The following is an 11,787-nucleotide window of genomic DNA, read 5'->3' on the forward strand; positions in this document are numbered from 1 at the left end:
TCCTTGGTGGTCCAGTGGCTAAGACTCTGCACTGCCAATGCAGGGGGCCCGGGTTTGATCCCTGCTCAGGGAACTAGAGCCCACATGCAAGCTACAACTAAGGAGCCGGCGTGCCGCAACTAAGATCTGGCGCAAATAAATAAATAAATAAATATTTTAGAAAATAAAAGAACTCTTAAAAAAAACATTTTTGTTAACTCTGTGAGCGGATGGGTGTTAACTAACATTATTTTGCAGTATATGGATGTCAGGTCGTCAGGCTGAACACCTTAAAGGTACCCAGCACTGAACATCAGTTGCCCTCAATAAAACTGAAAAAAGTATTTGTCTGTGAAGCCCGCGCACCGCGACAAAGAGTAGCCCGCGCACCACAACAAAGAGCAGCCCCTGCTCCCCGCAACGAGAGAAAGCCCACATGCAGCAACGAAGACCCAATGCAGCCAAAAATAAATAAATAAATGTATTTTAAAAAAATTAGTCTGCTGGTTGATGACGGAGCATATAGATTCTATACGGCCTGTCTTTCCAGATTACAAATCACTTTCCATCTGCCAAACCACACCAGCGCTCAGCCACCTATGCACATGTACACACTTGCTGACAGGTGAGCCAACGCGCGGTCGCCACCCGTTCCCGCCACCTTCCAGAAAAAAGCGCGATGCACCCATCCTCCAGGAGGTGCTGCAGGAAGTCATTGGCCGCCAGCTTGATAGCCTTCTCTGGGGTGACTGCGGTCAGGTTCACCGCAGCACCTGGAAGGAAACCATGAGGGTGGGGCGTCTGCAGCCATAGGGACCCCCTCCCCAAGCCAGTGAGCTTCCGGGATGAGTGGGGCCCCTGGGAGTCGGGGGGCTCCTCTGCCTATTTCACAGAAACACCCTTTTCCGCTGCCCCGCTGGGACCGCGTGTGCCCAATGGCTCCTTCGTGCACTTCCCACAAGTCACCTGTGTCTTGTTCGTGCCACCCGCCCCCCGACAAGTGACCAGTTCCCCAAATTCAGCCTGATCACGAGGTCCTACAGGGCAGGGCTGGCAGCCGTGTGGGTCCCAGGGCTTCGCCTTTACGCTCGGGGCCACTGGCGCGTCAGCCCCTCTCAATCTAGCCTCGTGTCCGTCTCACAAGGCTTGACAGCCACGGTGTGCGGCCCTGGCTGGGGACACTGCGGGGGCTGGCGCCGGGGAGGAGCCCCTCCCTCTGCAGCCGTCCAGGCTCTGGGGCGGGGGGAGCAGAGAAGGTGAGGCTCACTGGCCTCCACCGCCACACACAGTGGTGCCAGGACGGGGCCCCCGCGCCTCACCACATGCAAATGTGTTCCTGCTCCCCTCGCAGAAGCAAGGTCAAGTCCCCCAAGTCTGTGCCAACCTGGGCCCTGAGGAGCCCGCCTCAGCTCGCGCACAGGGAGCCCTCCCCCCGAGCTGTTTTCCAAGGCAGCCCGCTGCCGTGGAGGCGGAGGCCAGCAAGGTCAGGGTGAGCAGGCAGCCACCCCACCCTGCCCAGGCCTGCTGGGCCCCGCAACCCGAAGCACCCCCGGCCCCCAACATACGTTCCTTTGTAGATTTCCTGTCCACGCTGGTTCTGTAGCCGAGCCTCGGCCAAGTCGATGGGGAACACACGGGTCACCCCTAGGAGCCCTGGCACGCCTCCACTGATGAGCGTTGCTGTGACACTAGGCCCGGGGTCGGGGGTGGGCACAGTGGGGGAGGCTGGCCGCACAGCCAGGATGGAGTCAGGGGACAGAGGGCAGGACGGAGCGGGGAACGGGCAGGAGAGGCCACTCCTCGGCCCCTGCCCCACAGGTATTCAGAGGTCCCTCGCCTCAGCCTCCCAGCCCAAACAACCCTGCAGGGCAGAAGCACCTCCCCCAGCCCCACAGGGAGACAGGAGGCCGAGTGGGGGCTTCTGGGAGGGAGGCCAGCTCCGCACCCACAGGGTTCAGCTCCTTCAGGGCTGCCTCCGGGCTCTCTGGCTGGTCCCCACCCTGGAACCATGTGTAAAAGCTTTCAAATGATTTTTCAAACAGTTTTATTTCCAGCTTAAGGTCAGGACTGAGTGTGAATCCTGGCCGTGCTGTTTGCTTCAAGCAGTCACCTGCCTCTGATCCCTCACCCCCAGTCCCCCAGGTGAGGCTGGCCTCACTCCAGGGTTTGTGAGGATAAAGAGGTTCTGCGTTTGGTAAATGAGAGCCACAATCCACAATAAGAACACACGCTTCTGATAAGGAAGAGAACCAGGGTTAGAGCTTGAGATGATCTGATTGTGGCCGAAAGGAAAGAAAGTCACACTATATACATCGTGAGGTCCCTCTTCCTGGAGTTTGGGAGACTGAAAATGGAAAACAAGGCTCCTCGGAACCTAGCACAGAGTCCCTCTATCTCAGGCAGAGGCAGATCCTTGGAGGTAGATTACCTGAGAGGGGATAACAGGACATTTTTCTCAGGAGTGGACCTTGATAAACAAGCCAGAAACTGTGGCAACACACAGACTGTGACTTAAGTTTTGCAGCCTGAGAAGATGCAAGGCCAACAATTACCAGTTCCATGGCGTCCCGGGCACCGGGGGACAGATGATTTCCCTTGGGACCGGGAAGGGAAGCCGTTCACCTCAAATCCTGGTCGCAGATCATCGGGAAGTCCCCAGGGCCGCGGCTCCAGTGCAGGGGGAGGTCGGTCACCTGGGAACCCGCGCCAGCTGCCCACGTGCTCAGTCTGCTCTCTTCCTGGACCTCTTGGGCCTTGGGATCAAAAGGTCAGAAGAAAGGGGGTGAGGATGCCGGCGCTGGGAGGGGGAGTCCCGGCGTCTGGAGGGCCCGTCCTCGCTCCCGGGCAGCTGACACGGCTCAAGTGTCTCCAGTGATTTTGTTTTGGGGAAGAAAAGAGATCAGCGTCTCTCGTGGTGTGTACTGACCCTTTCAAGAAAAATGGACTGAGCGCCAGGCACTGTGTGCCCCAGGTCCGGGCGAGAACGCTGGTTATCAGGATCCACACGTGAAGGAGGAGACAGGCGGTAACCGAAGCAAATCCTGGGGGACAGCCAGTGACCTGCCTCTGCCCGGAAAGACGCAGCAGGGAAGGCGGAGACTCCGGGACAGGGAAAAGGCGACCTGAGGCCCCAGAGGGCGTGAGGGCGAGGGCTGCGGGTGTCCAGGAAGAGCATCCAGCGGGGCAGGTGCCGTCCCTGCGAGCAGGGACACCGAGTCACGGAGGTGGCGGGGCTGAGGCCTGACCTCCTGAGGCCTCTTGCCTTTGGCTTTTCTTCTGAAAGAAGAGTCCACTGGAGAGCACTGAGTCTCAAGGTGACGGGACCACCGGCCGCTGCGTGGAGAGCAGATGGCGAAGGTCAGAGGTGAGAGCGGACAGAGAGGATCCAGGCCGCAGGGGAAGGTGGGCGGGGGTGCGCAGGTCAGAGCCAGGACAGGGAGGCTGTAGGCACCAGGTGTGAGGGCTGGCAACGTGGTAAACTGCGCCTGTGGGAGGAACAGGGCTGGAAGAGACTGGCGGCGGGGGTGGGGGGGGTGGGCGGCGGCAATGCTCGGATCCCTGCCCTCAGGACCCCGTCAGTGAATGAGGTTATTAGCACTGGTTTGCAGGGCTCCTGCCCAAGGGCCTTCATCATCCCCGACACCAGCAAAGGGACTGAGCATCTGCCAACTGCAGGCCCGGGCCTGGAGGTGGGGAGAGGAGGTGGCCGGCGCCAGGACTGGAGCCTTAGGAGCCCGAAGGCCAGGAGATTAGTGTCCCGGCTGTTCTTCCAGACACTTGCTAAGCTGTGGAGAGGACGTGTTTAATTCCAGCTGCAGGAAACAACGGGCCCCATGGAAAACGCTTACTCTGTCGGAATCCAGACACACATAATTGAGAGTCTTGCAGTCGTATCAGTTTGTGAAACTAAATTACTCGTTTATAAATTGTGGTTCACTGGCCACTGGAACAGAGGTACATAGAAGCAGCCAGAAAAACCAAGGGCACCCCGATCCCAGGGCCAGTGGAGTCGCAGGTGCTCCTCCACCAGACGACGGGCCCATGTCCCCACGGCCTGGCATCTCCCTCGAGCCGTGAAGGCAAGGTTTGTGGGTGGTGAATGGCTTGTCAACAGTCAGCAGAAAGAAAACCGGCAGCCAGGGCTGCCCTGGAGTCACGTCCCACAGATGCTCAGCCCAGGGCGACCGAGGCCCGAGTGACTGCCGCTCTGCCAGAGCTTGCTGGGTGCCTGCCGTGTGCAGGGGGGACTCAGCGGAGAACAAAAGCAGTGCCCCCCCCACGCCCCAGGCAAGGGCAATTCTTCCAGAAAGCAGGCCTGAGGCACCGTGCTACCTGACCCAGGGGATCAGTGTGCACTGCAGGGCCCAGGCCGCCCGGGTGTGGACGCCTCCCTCACGAGAATCTTTCACCCCTTTGACTTGCGAGGCCCCCCAGCCTCCTGGGACCTCTGTCGCTGGATCCCAGTGCACCAGGACACCCCTCCCTCCACATACCGCCTGTCTGAGCTGCCCGGCTCCCCCATCAGCATCCTCCCCACCTTCTGGTCATTCCCTGCCACTCAACACCCAAACCCCCAGCCCCCGGCGGCCTCTCCCTCCCGTCCCCAAAGCCAAGCAGTCTTTGCCTTCACGCTTCCTCCGAAAAATAGGGCCACGCACGTGCTGGGCTGGGACTCGAAGAGAAACTGGGTCAGTGATGAGAAACCTTTATGGCAACTTGAGTAACATCATGTTTTAGAATCTATCAATAAGGATGTATGCTTTTATTTTTTTAATTCTATTTTTCTAGCAACCCATTTTTGCTGTATTTCACAAAATTACTGGTCCACAGTAGGCGGGGGGGAAACGAGCCCCTCTTTACGGGTAGAAATGCTGCCCAGATGCCAGCTCCCGGCCTCCGCATGGTGCCCAACGTGCTGCTCGCAGGACCCTGCCCCTGCCCGGGGTCTGCCTTATTGCACCCCCGCACCCTGCCCCCCTGGAGCCCCGCATTCACTGTCTCCGATGGGACGGAGGTCCTCTGGGCCTCTGCTCCCCGCATCGGCCCTTTCAGCTGCTCCAACCGTGGCCTCTGTGGGCCCACCTGACGCCCAGGTACAGGCCCAGCCCAGGGCTCCAGCCAGAGTCCGCGGCTGGCATCCCATCCAGATGCTTGGTCTTGGGGAGTGGCCCGAGCCCCATCCTGTGCCCCCTCCCCCAGCCCTTGGCTCCCCAAGCATGCAGGGCCCTGACCACCCACTCCAGGCCTCCAGGATTGGAGCCCAACGCCGCAGCCCGCAGGGCACTGCACTTCCGCGTGCATACAGCGCCAGTGCAGCAAAGGAGACGAGGCCGTGCCGCAGCCTCCTGTTTGCCAGAAGCGGCTCCTTTCCTCCTCACTCTAAGCTCGACATGGACAGGCACCCACCTTCAGCCAGAGCTTCTGCCTCTCTGCTCCCTCGATGGAGGCCAGATCCCCACCCGCTGCGGGACGACTGCTTTGCGAGACTCCCGCTTGCCTACAGCAGCCCCTTCACCCCGAGCCATCTCCTCTCCTGTTTCTCCCAACAGGTGGGCTTGAACGAAGCCCCAGAGGCTACTACTCGGGGATGGGCAGCCCCACCTCCCCAGGGGCCTGGAGGTCAGGGAGGAGGACAAGCAGCTCCGGCCTGCAGGCCTGTTTCGGTGTTGTGCTGGCCTCTCCGCACAGATACCTTCTGTCCATTTAGGGGGAGAGGGCGCTGCAGGCTGGTTTGCAAGGTCCCTGCACTTTCAAGAACATCACAGCTGAACTGGGAACTCAGTGCTACCCTAAGGATTCTTCCAGCTCAGGGGCCGGGGAACTTTAAGAAGGAATGTGATGGTCTTAAAGACCAGCTTCCTGAGCGGTCAGGCTGTGGGTCCGGACGCAGGGGACCTTGTTGCCCAAGTCAGCACCCCCCGCTTTAGCCAAGTGATCTCACTCAGTGCGTTTCGTCTCCACGTCACAGCCTTGCTGAGGACCACGCAGGGCAGCGGGGCAGAGTGGGCTTTGCAGTCAGGCTGCTTTTGAGCTGTATGATCTCCTCCTGTTTACCACTCACTAGCTGTGTGACCTTAAGCAAGTTACTTAACTTCTCTGTGCCTGTTTCCTCAACTATGAGACATACTCCGACGCAGAGAACCTGGCACAGCACCTGGCACATACGAGGCGTCCACTTAATGATACTGTCCCTCCCTTTCCTGGTGGCAGTGGATGCTGACACAGGCTGTGAAGTTGGGCCCAGAGGGCACAGGCCAAAGACATTACAATAACCCAGGAAGATGCAGAAGTGGAACCTGCAGTGGGAGGGAAGGGATGTGATGCTTTCTGCTAAGCAGCAGCGTGGTCAGATGCCACGTGTGAACCCCCAACCAGCAGGAGGGGCATCAGGAGGGCTGCGGCGGTGAGGACACGGGGCAGAGAGAAAAGCCTGGCTGTTGGGATGAGTCTACAGCATCGCCACAGAAGAGACACCATCGCACACCAGCTAGGGTGCTACACACAGAGCCGGAGCTGCTGGCTGGGCCTGGCGCCCTGAGGGTGGGAACGTCAAGTGGTGCCGCATCCGTGGGAAACAGGATGGCAGCCCCGCAAGAAGTTAAAACCTGAGTTACCTTATGACCCAGCAATTTCACCCCTGGGTGTGCACCCAGATTTGAAAGCAGAGTCTCGGACATGTAACTGTGCAGCCATGTTCACGGCAGCATTATTCACAGTAGCCAGAAAGGGGAACAACCCAAACACCCATCGACGGCTGGTGCATAAACACAATGTCGTCCATTCACACAGTGGTGTGTCACTTGGACTGAGAAGGACGAGGTTTCTGACACCCACTATGACACGGATGCCCCGTGACGGCACCGAGCGCAGTGAAATAAGCCAGACACAGAAGCACAGATGCTGCACGATCGCACTTATCCAAGGAAACTGGACCAGTCAAGATCACAGACAGAGCACTAAAAGTGGTAATACCAAGGGCGGGGGGGTTAGTGTTCAATGGGGACAGAGTTTCAGTTTGGGATAAAAAACGTCCGGGTGGGGCTTCCCTGGTGGCGCAGTTGTTGAGAGTCCGCCTGCCAAGGCAGGCGACGTGGGTTCATGCCCCGGTCCGGGAAGATCTCACATGCCGCGGAGCGGCTGGGCCCGTGAGCCATGGCCGCTGAGCCTGCGCGTCCGGAGCCTGTGCTCCGCAACGGGAGAGGCCACAACAGTGAGAGGCCCGCGTACCGCAAAAAAAAAAAAGACGTCCGGGTGGCCTAGTGGTTGCATGATGATGTGAGCATGCTCAGTGCAACTGCAGCATGCACTTACCAAGGGTTAAAACGGTAAGATTTATGCATATTTTACAATAAGAAGCAAAACAAAGAGCTGAGTAATGAAAGCCGTAAATTACATTTAAACATGAATGGGGGGCACTGGGGACCGGAGGAAGGTGTCCACATTAATGTGAATTACAGTAAAATTGTGAAGAAGGAGTTTTATAAACAAACAATAGACAAGGTGTAGGAAATAAAGTCTGGAAATAAAATTTCAAATTGTTTACTAATTGAAAAATTTAAAACACTGGCAAATGAAAAATTACAAAACAGCAGCAGGACACATGGGTGTCACAGTCCGACAGGAATTTGCAAAGGGTGTCGGCGTCTCAGAATTGATGGAAGTGCCAGTCGGCTGCAGTGACAACTGAGGTTACAGGTAAAAGTCTGGTCCTCTCGAGGAGGCGTCCGGAGGAGAGGGGGTGGGCGTGGGGTGAGACGGGGCTGTGGGACAGGCCTGGGCCGTTCCGGGAGGGGCTGATGCACTGCCAGGGGCCACGGAGGAGGAGCGGAGGGCCGTGAAGTGGGTGCGGCCAAGGCAGCAGCTCAGTCCCCGCCTCCAGGAAGGGAAGGGGGAGCCAGATGCCGGGAGGAAAATGCCAGGAGAAGAGCTGGGATGAGTTGGGATGAAGGTAAAGAGAGGAGACTGGGGCAACGTTTATGGGGAGGGCACCCAGGGGAGGAGATGGGTGTGGTCAGAGGACTTGCGGGGGGTGGGGTGGGGGGTGGGGCGAGGACAGTCCGGCCCCAGGGACCTCGGGGCACCCCAACCCAGGGTCCAGGGGCTGACCTTAAGGAGCCCTCACAGGATTCCTGTGCACACCGAAACTGCAAGTTCTGGAGAGTGGTTTGTAATGCTGACGGTACAAAGGTCACCAGGAGAGCTCTGAAAAACCCCGATGCCAAGGCTGCGCCCCAGACCAGGGAAAACCTCTGTGGGGAGGGCCCAGGCATCTGATTTTTTTAAAGTCCAGGTTTTTAAACCCCTAATGGGTGGCCTAGAATGGCAACCATTGGTCTAGGGCATTGCAAAGCCCAACATAAGATCACTAAAATTTGCTGAATCAATCACAACAGCAGCGGCGGGAGACGCCATGGGGAGTAAACGAATGGACGGCAGAAATGACTGGACAGCAGGTCTGCTGGGTTTAGACCCCAAAGCATCCACCAGTCCAAGGGTGAGACTGAAGCAGAGACAGGCGAACAAGGGCAGGTGTCAGGAGGGCGGGGCAGGACTCGTCAGCCCTGAAGCCTTGCACACTCCACACTCCGCCTCAGGCCCACAGGCGCTGAGGCCCAGCTCGCTGTGATTCCTCAGGTCTGGGACAGGAAGCCGGAATCCGCACTTCTAACAAAGCCCCGGGCGGTGCTGCAGCCCAGAGCCACACTGGAGCCCCCTCCCTAGGCCACAGGACAGACACACAGGACTCCTCCCAAGGCCAGCTCCAGCCCTGCGCCTTGGGGATCTGTTTTCTGCACTGTGTCACCGTCACAGCAGTTCGGGCTGGCCGGGAGCAGAGCCCCGGTGACAGGGGAGGAGGGGCTCCAGCCAGAACAGGGCTCAGAGGAGGACGAGCGGAACCGGCCTGAGAGGGCCTGAAACCCTGCGCCGGCATCTCTCCCCACCCACCAAGGCAGCTCAGCACCGCGTTCTGCTCAGATGTTGCTCTCGTCCAGCCTTTCTGCCCTGATTTTCTCCCTTTACTGTGAAGTCTGCAGACAAAGCCGTATTTTTCCTTCTGTCTTGTTAGTTAGTACACGAGCACCAGGCACACAGAAGGGATTTAATAAATACTTACTGAGAAGGTGACTGCGAGTTAGTCTGTTTTCATCTTAGTTCCTGGGGCTGGGCCATGTCCTTGCCTTCCTCCTGCCGACTCAGTTCCTCCTCAAAGCAAAAGCTGTGGACACGCTCCAAGGGACCGACTGCAAGGCTCTAAAAAATAACAGCCAGCCTTAACTGGCCAAAACAGCTCCGCCGTCTGGCCACTTGCTGTCCGGAACGAGGTGCAGACCCAAGCAGCCAGGAGCGGGCAGTGCTTTTCCAAGTTGGAAGACTTCTCAAAGGCACCTGAACTGGTACCCACATCAGGGATGCAGAGACGGTGGTGCTTCAGAAAACAACAGCCAAATCTGGAGACTTTCCAGCTGCCTCCTTGGCTAGTATTTCACCGTCCATCTTTCACCCAAGATTTTTGCTAGAATTACCTAAGGAAACTAAAGGAGTGAACCCTGGTAGCAGAAGGGGAACAAAAACAGGTGCACAGATGTTCCCCTTTTAAAAACCCAAAGGAAAACCATGAGGCCAGGAGACAGATCTCCAGGATGCAGGTGGGGGAGGGGACAGGGTGGGCTGCAGCAGCCTGGACACTCAGCCCAGAGGCATTTCTCCCAAAGTCCTTTCCACAAAGTTTCAGGGTGAAGGTCGCCTCCAAGGGCCTGACCCTGGGTTAATCTCACCCTGGAGGTGCCACTTGTTTATAAAATTAAGACATCTTTCCTCCCAATGACAGGCAGGAATAGGTTTAGAGACAAAAGCCATTACTGTCTAACAAGACCTCTGGATGTTTCCAAATGTCAAAATGGAAAGTTCTGTCAGAATTTTGAGACTAACCTGCATTGATCACTCATGGCTGGCTTCCTTCCTTTTCCCTAAATCTTCCCCACCAGCTTTCTTTTCATACTCCAATCTAAAGCAAGCACGGGTATCAGATATGGTACCCCTGGGGCTTAACAAGTATAAATGTCAAACAATGACTCTGTAAACAGGGATAGATTAACACAATCTGATGGACCAGGTTTTGAAACAGTTGACCAGTGGAAGTGGAAGACACTTCGTTTTGGTTCCAAGGAGATAAATCTGGGAAACAACCTAAGGGCATTCAGCTAAGAGCTAAGTTCCTACTAAAAAGTCAATCTCTGGCTAAAACTGTCAGAACATTCTGGCCTTCCTTTGGCGAGGAATTCATGTCATAGTAGGAGGGGTTCCAGTTGGGAATCCAAAAGTTAGAAATCAAACTTTACACGTATTCATACGAGCACACACAGGTCCACACATCAAGATGCAAAGGGGGCCAGGCCAGGGTCCTGGCCACCTGCCCCCGGCCCCGCCCAGGCTGAGGGGACTGAGAGTCAAGAGAGACAAACACTCCGACTGGCAACACATCAAATTCAGGGTTTACTAACAACTTCCACTTTAAAGTTCATTTTTCTGTGTTTCAAAAAACATATGGAAATGCAACTACTCAACTAGAAAATGTGATTGACATAGTATTTTACAGGAAAAATGTTTTGTATGGGGGACTGACTGCACTGTGAACACAGTTCTTAAAAAGGACAAGGACTGAAGTCTCAAAAATACATACCAATATATCAATGGGGATAATCTGACAACAAACAGGGACTTCCCTGGTGGTGCAGTGGTTAAGAATCTGCCTGCCAATGCAGGGGACATGGGTTCAAGCCCTGGTCCGGGAAGATCCCACATGCCGCGGAGCAGCTAAGCCCACGAGCCACAACTACTGAAGCCCGTGAGCCTGGAGCCTGTGCTCCACCAAGAGAAGCCACCACGATGAGAAGCCCACGCACTGCAACGAAGAGCAGCCCCTGCTCGCCGCAACTAGAGAAAGCCCGCGTGCAGCACCAAAGACCCAATGCAGCCATAAATAAATAAATAAATAAATAAAATACCTTAAAAAAAAAAAAACAGCTGGAGGTTACGAAGGTCATGGCCCAGAAAGTGATAAACCTGAGGGGGAACAGATCTGGAAACTGGGACTATTTGTGGTAGCATTTCTACTGAAAGGTATTACTTACAAGGATAAAACAGGCCAGGAATTTTTGTGACCTAAGACTCCAGCTAACTGATAATAGGCAGCTCCTCTTCATCTCTCCTCCCCCTCCCCCAAACAACCCCCAGGAACTGGGAAGGAAAACTAAATTGGGAGGGAGGAGAGCACGGCCTAGTCTCCAAGCCCAGGTCCCCAAGCCCCGGCACCCAGTGCACACTTCACTTACGGGCGGGCCTGGTTTGGGTGAGGCGCTGTCTGTGCAAGCGCCTGGGCTGGTGAGGGTGGCCCCGGGCTGGGCGCAGAAGGCGGGGCCCACAGGCCTGGCGGGGAAGAGTGCGGGATCCCAGACGCCGCCTGGACCCACCAGCCAGCTTCGTTACTGCTCAGCTTCCCTGCAGAGCCCCCGTCACCGGTGCGGGGCCCACCCCGTCCCCACCCCATGCGTGGCCCGCGGGGACCATGTGGGCTGAGATGGGGCTGCCTTTTTAGGTGACAGCCCTGGGGCCTAATTCAAACCTCTGTCCTGATGGGGAGCTTGCCCCGATGATGAAAGTGACACAGGACACACACAACTCACACGTATCACCTTGCTATTTTAAGAATGTACTTTATACAAAATAACCAGTTTATATGGAAATAAATCTACAGACCTCCAAGGATCAAAAAGCTTTTAAAAAAGTTTTTAAAAAATTATCCAGCAC

General features: G+C 56.4%; 1 non-coding gene across 1 annotated transcript; it reads left to right on the top strand.

The window, feature by feature from the left end:
- On the top strand, positions 1-73 carry TRNAG-GCC (transfer RNA glycine (anticodon GCC)). The gene has a single exon. It is a non-coding gene; the product is annotated as a tRNA-Gly (tRNA).
- Positions 74-11,787: the final 11,714 nt, after the last annotated feature.

This window comes from Mesoplodon densirostris, chromosome 11, assembly GCF_025265405.1.
Source record: "Mesoplodon densirostris isolate mMesDen1 chromosome 11, mMesDen1 primary haplotype, whole genome shotgun sequence".
Lineage (NCBI taxonomy): Eukaryota > Metazoa > Chordata > Mammalia > Artiodactyla > Ziphiidae > Mesoplodon > Mesoplodon densirostris.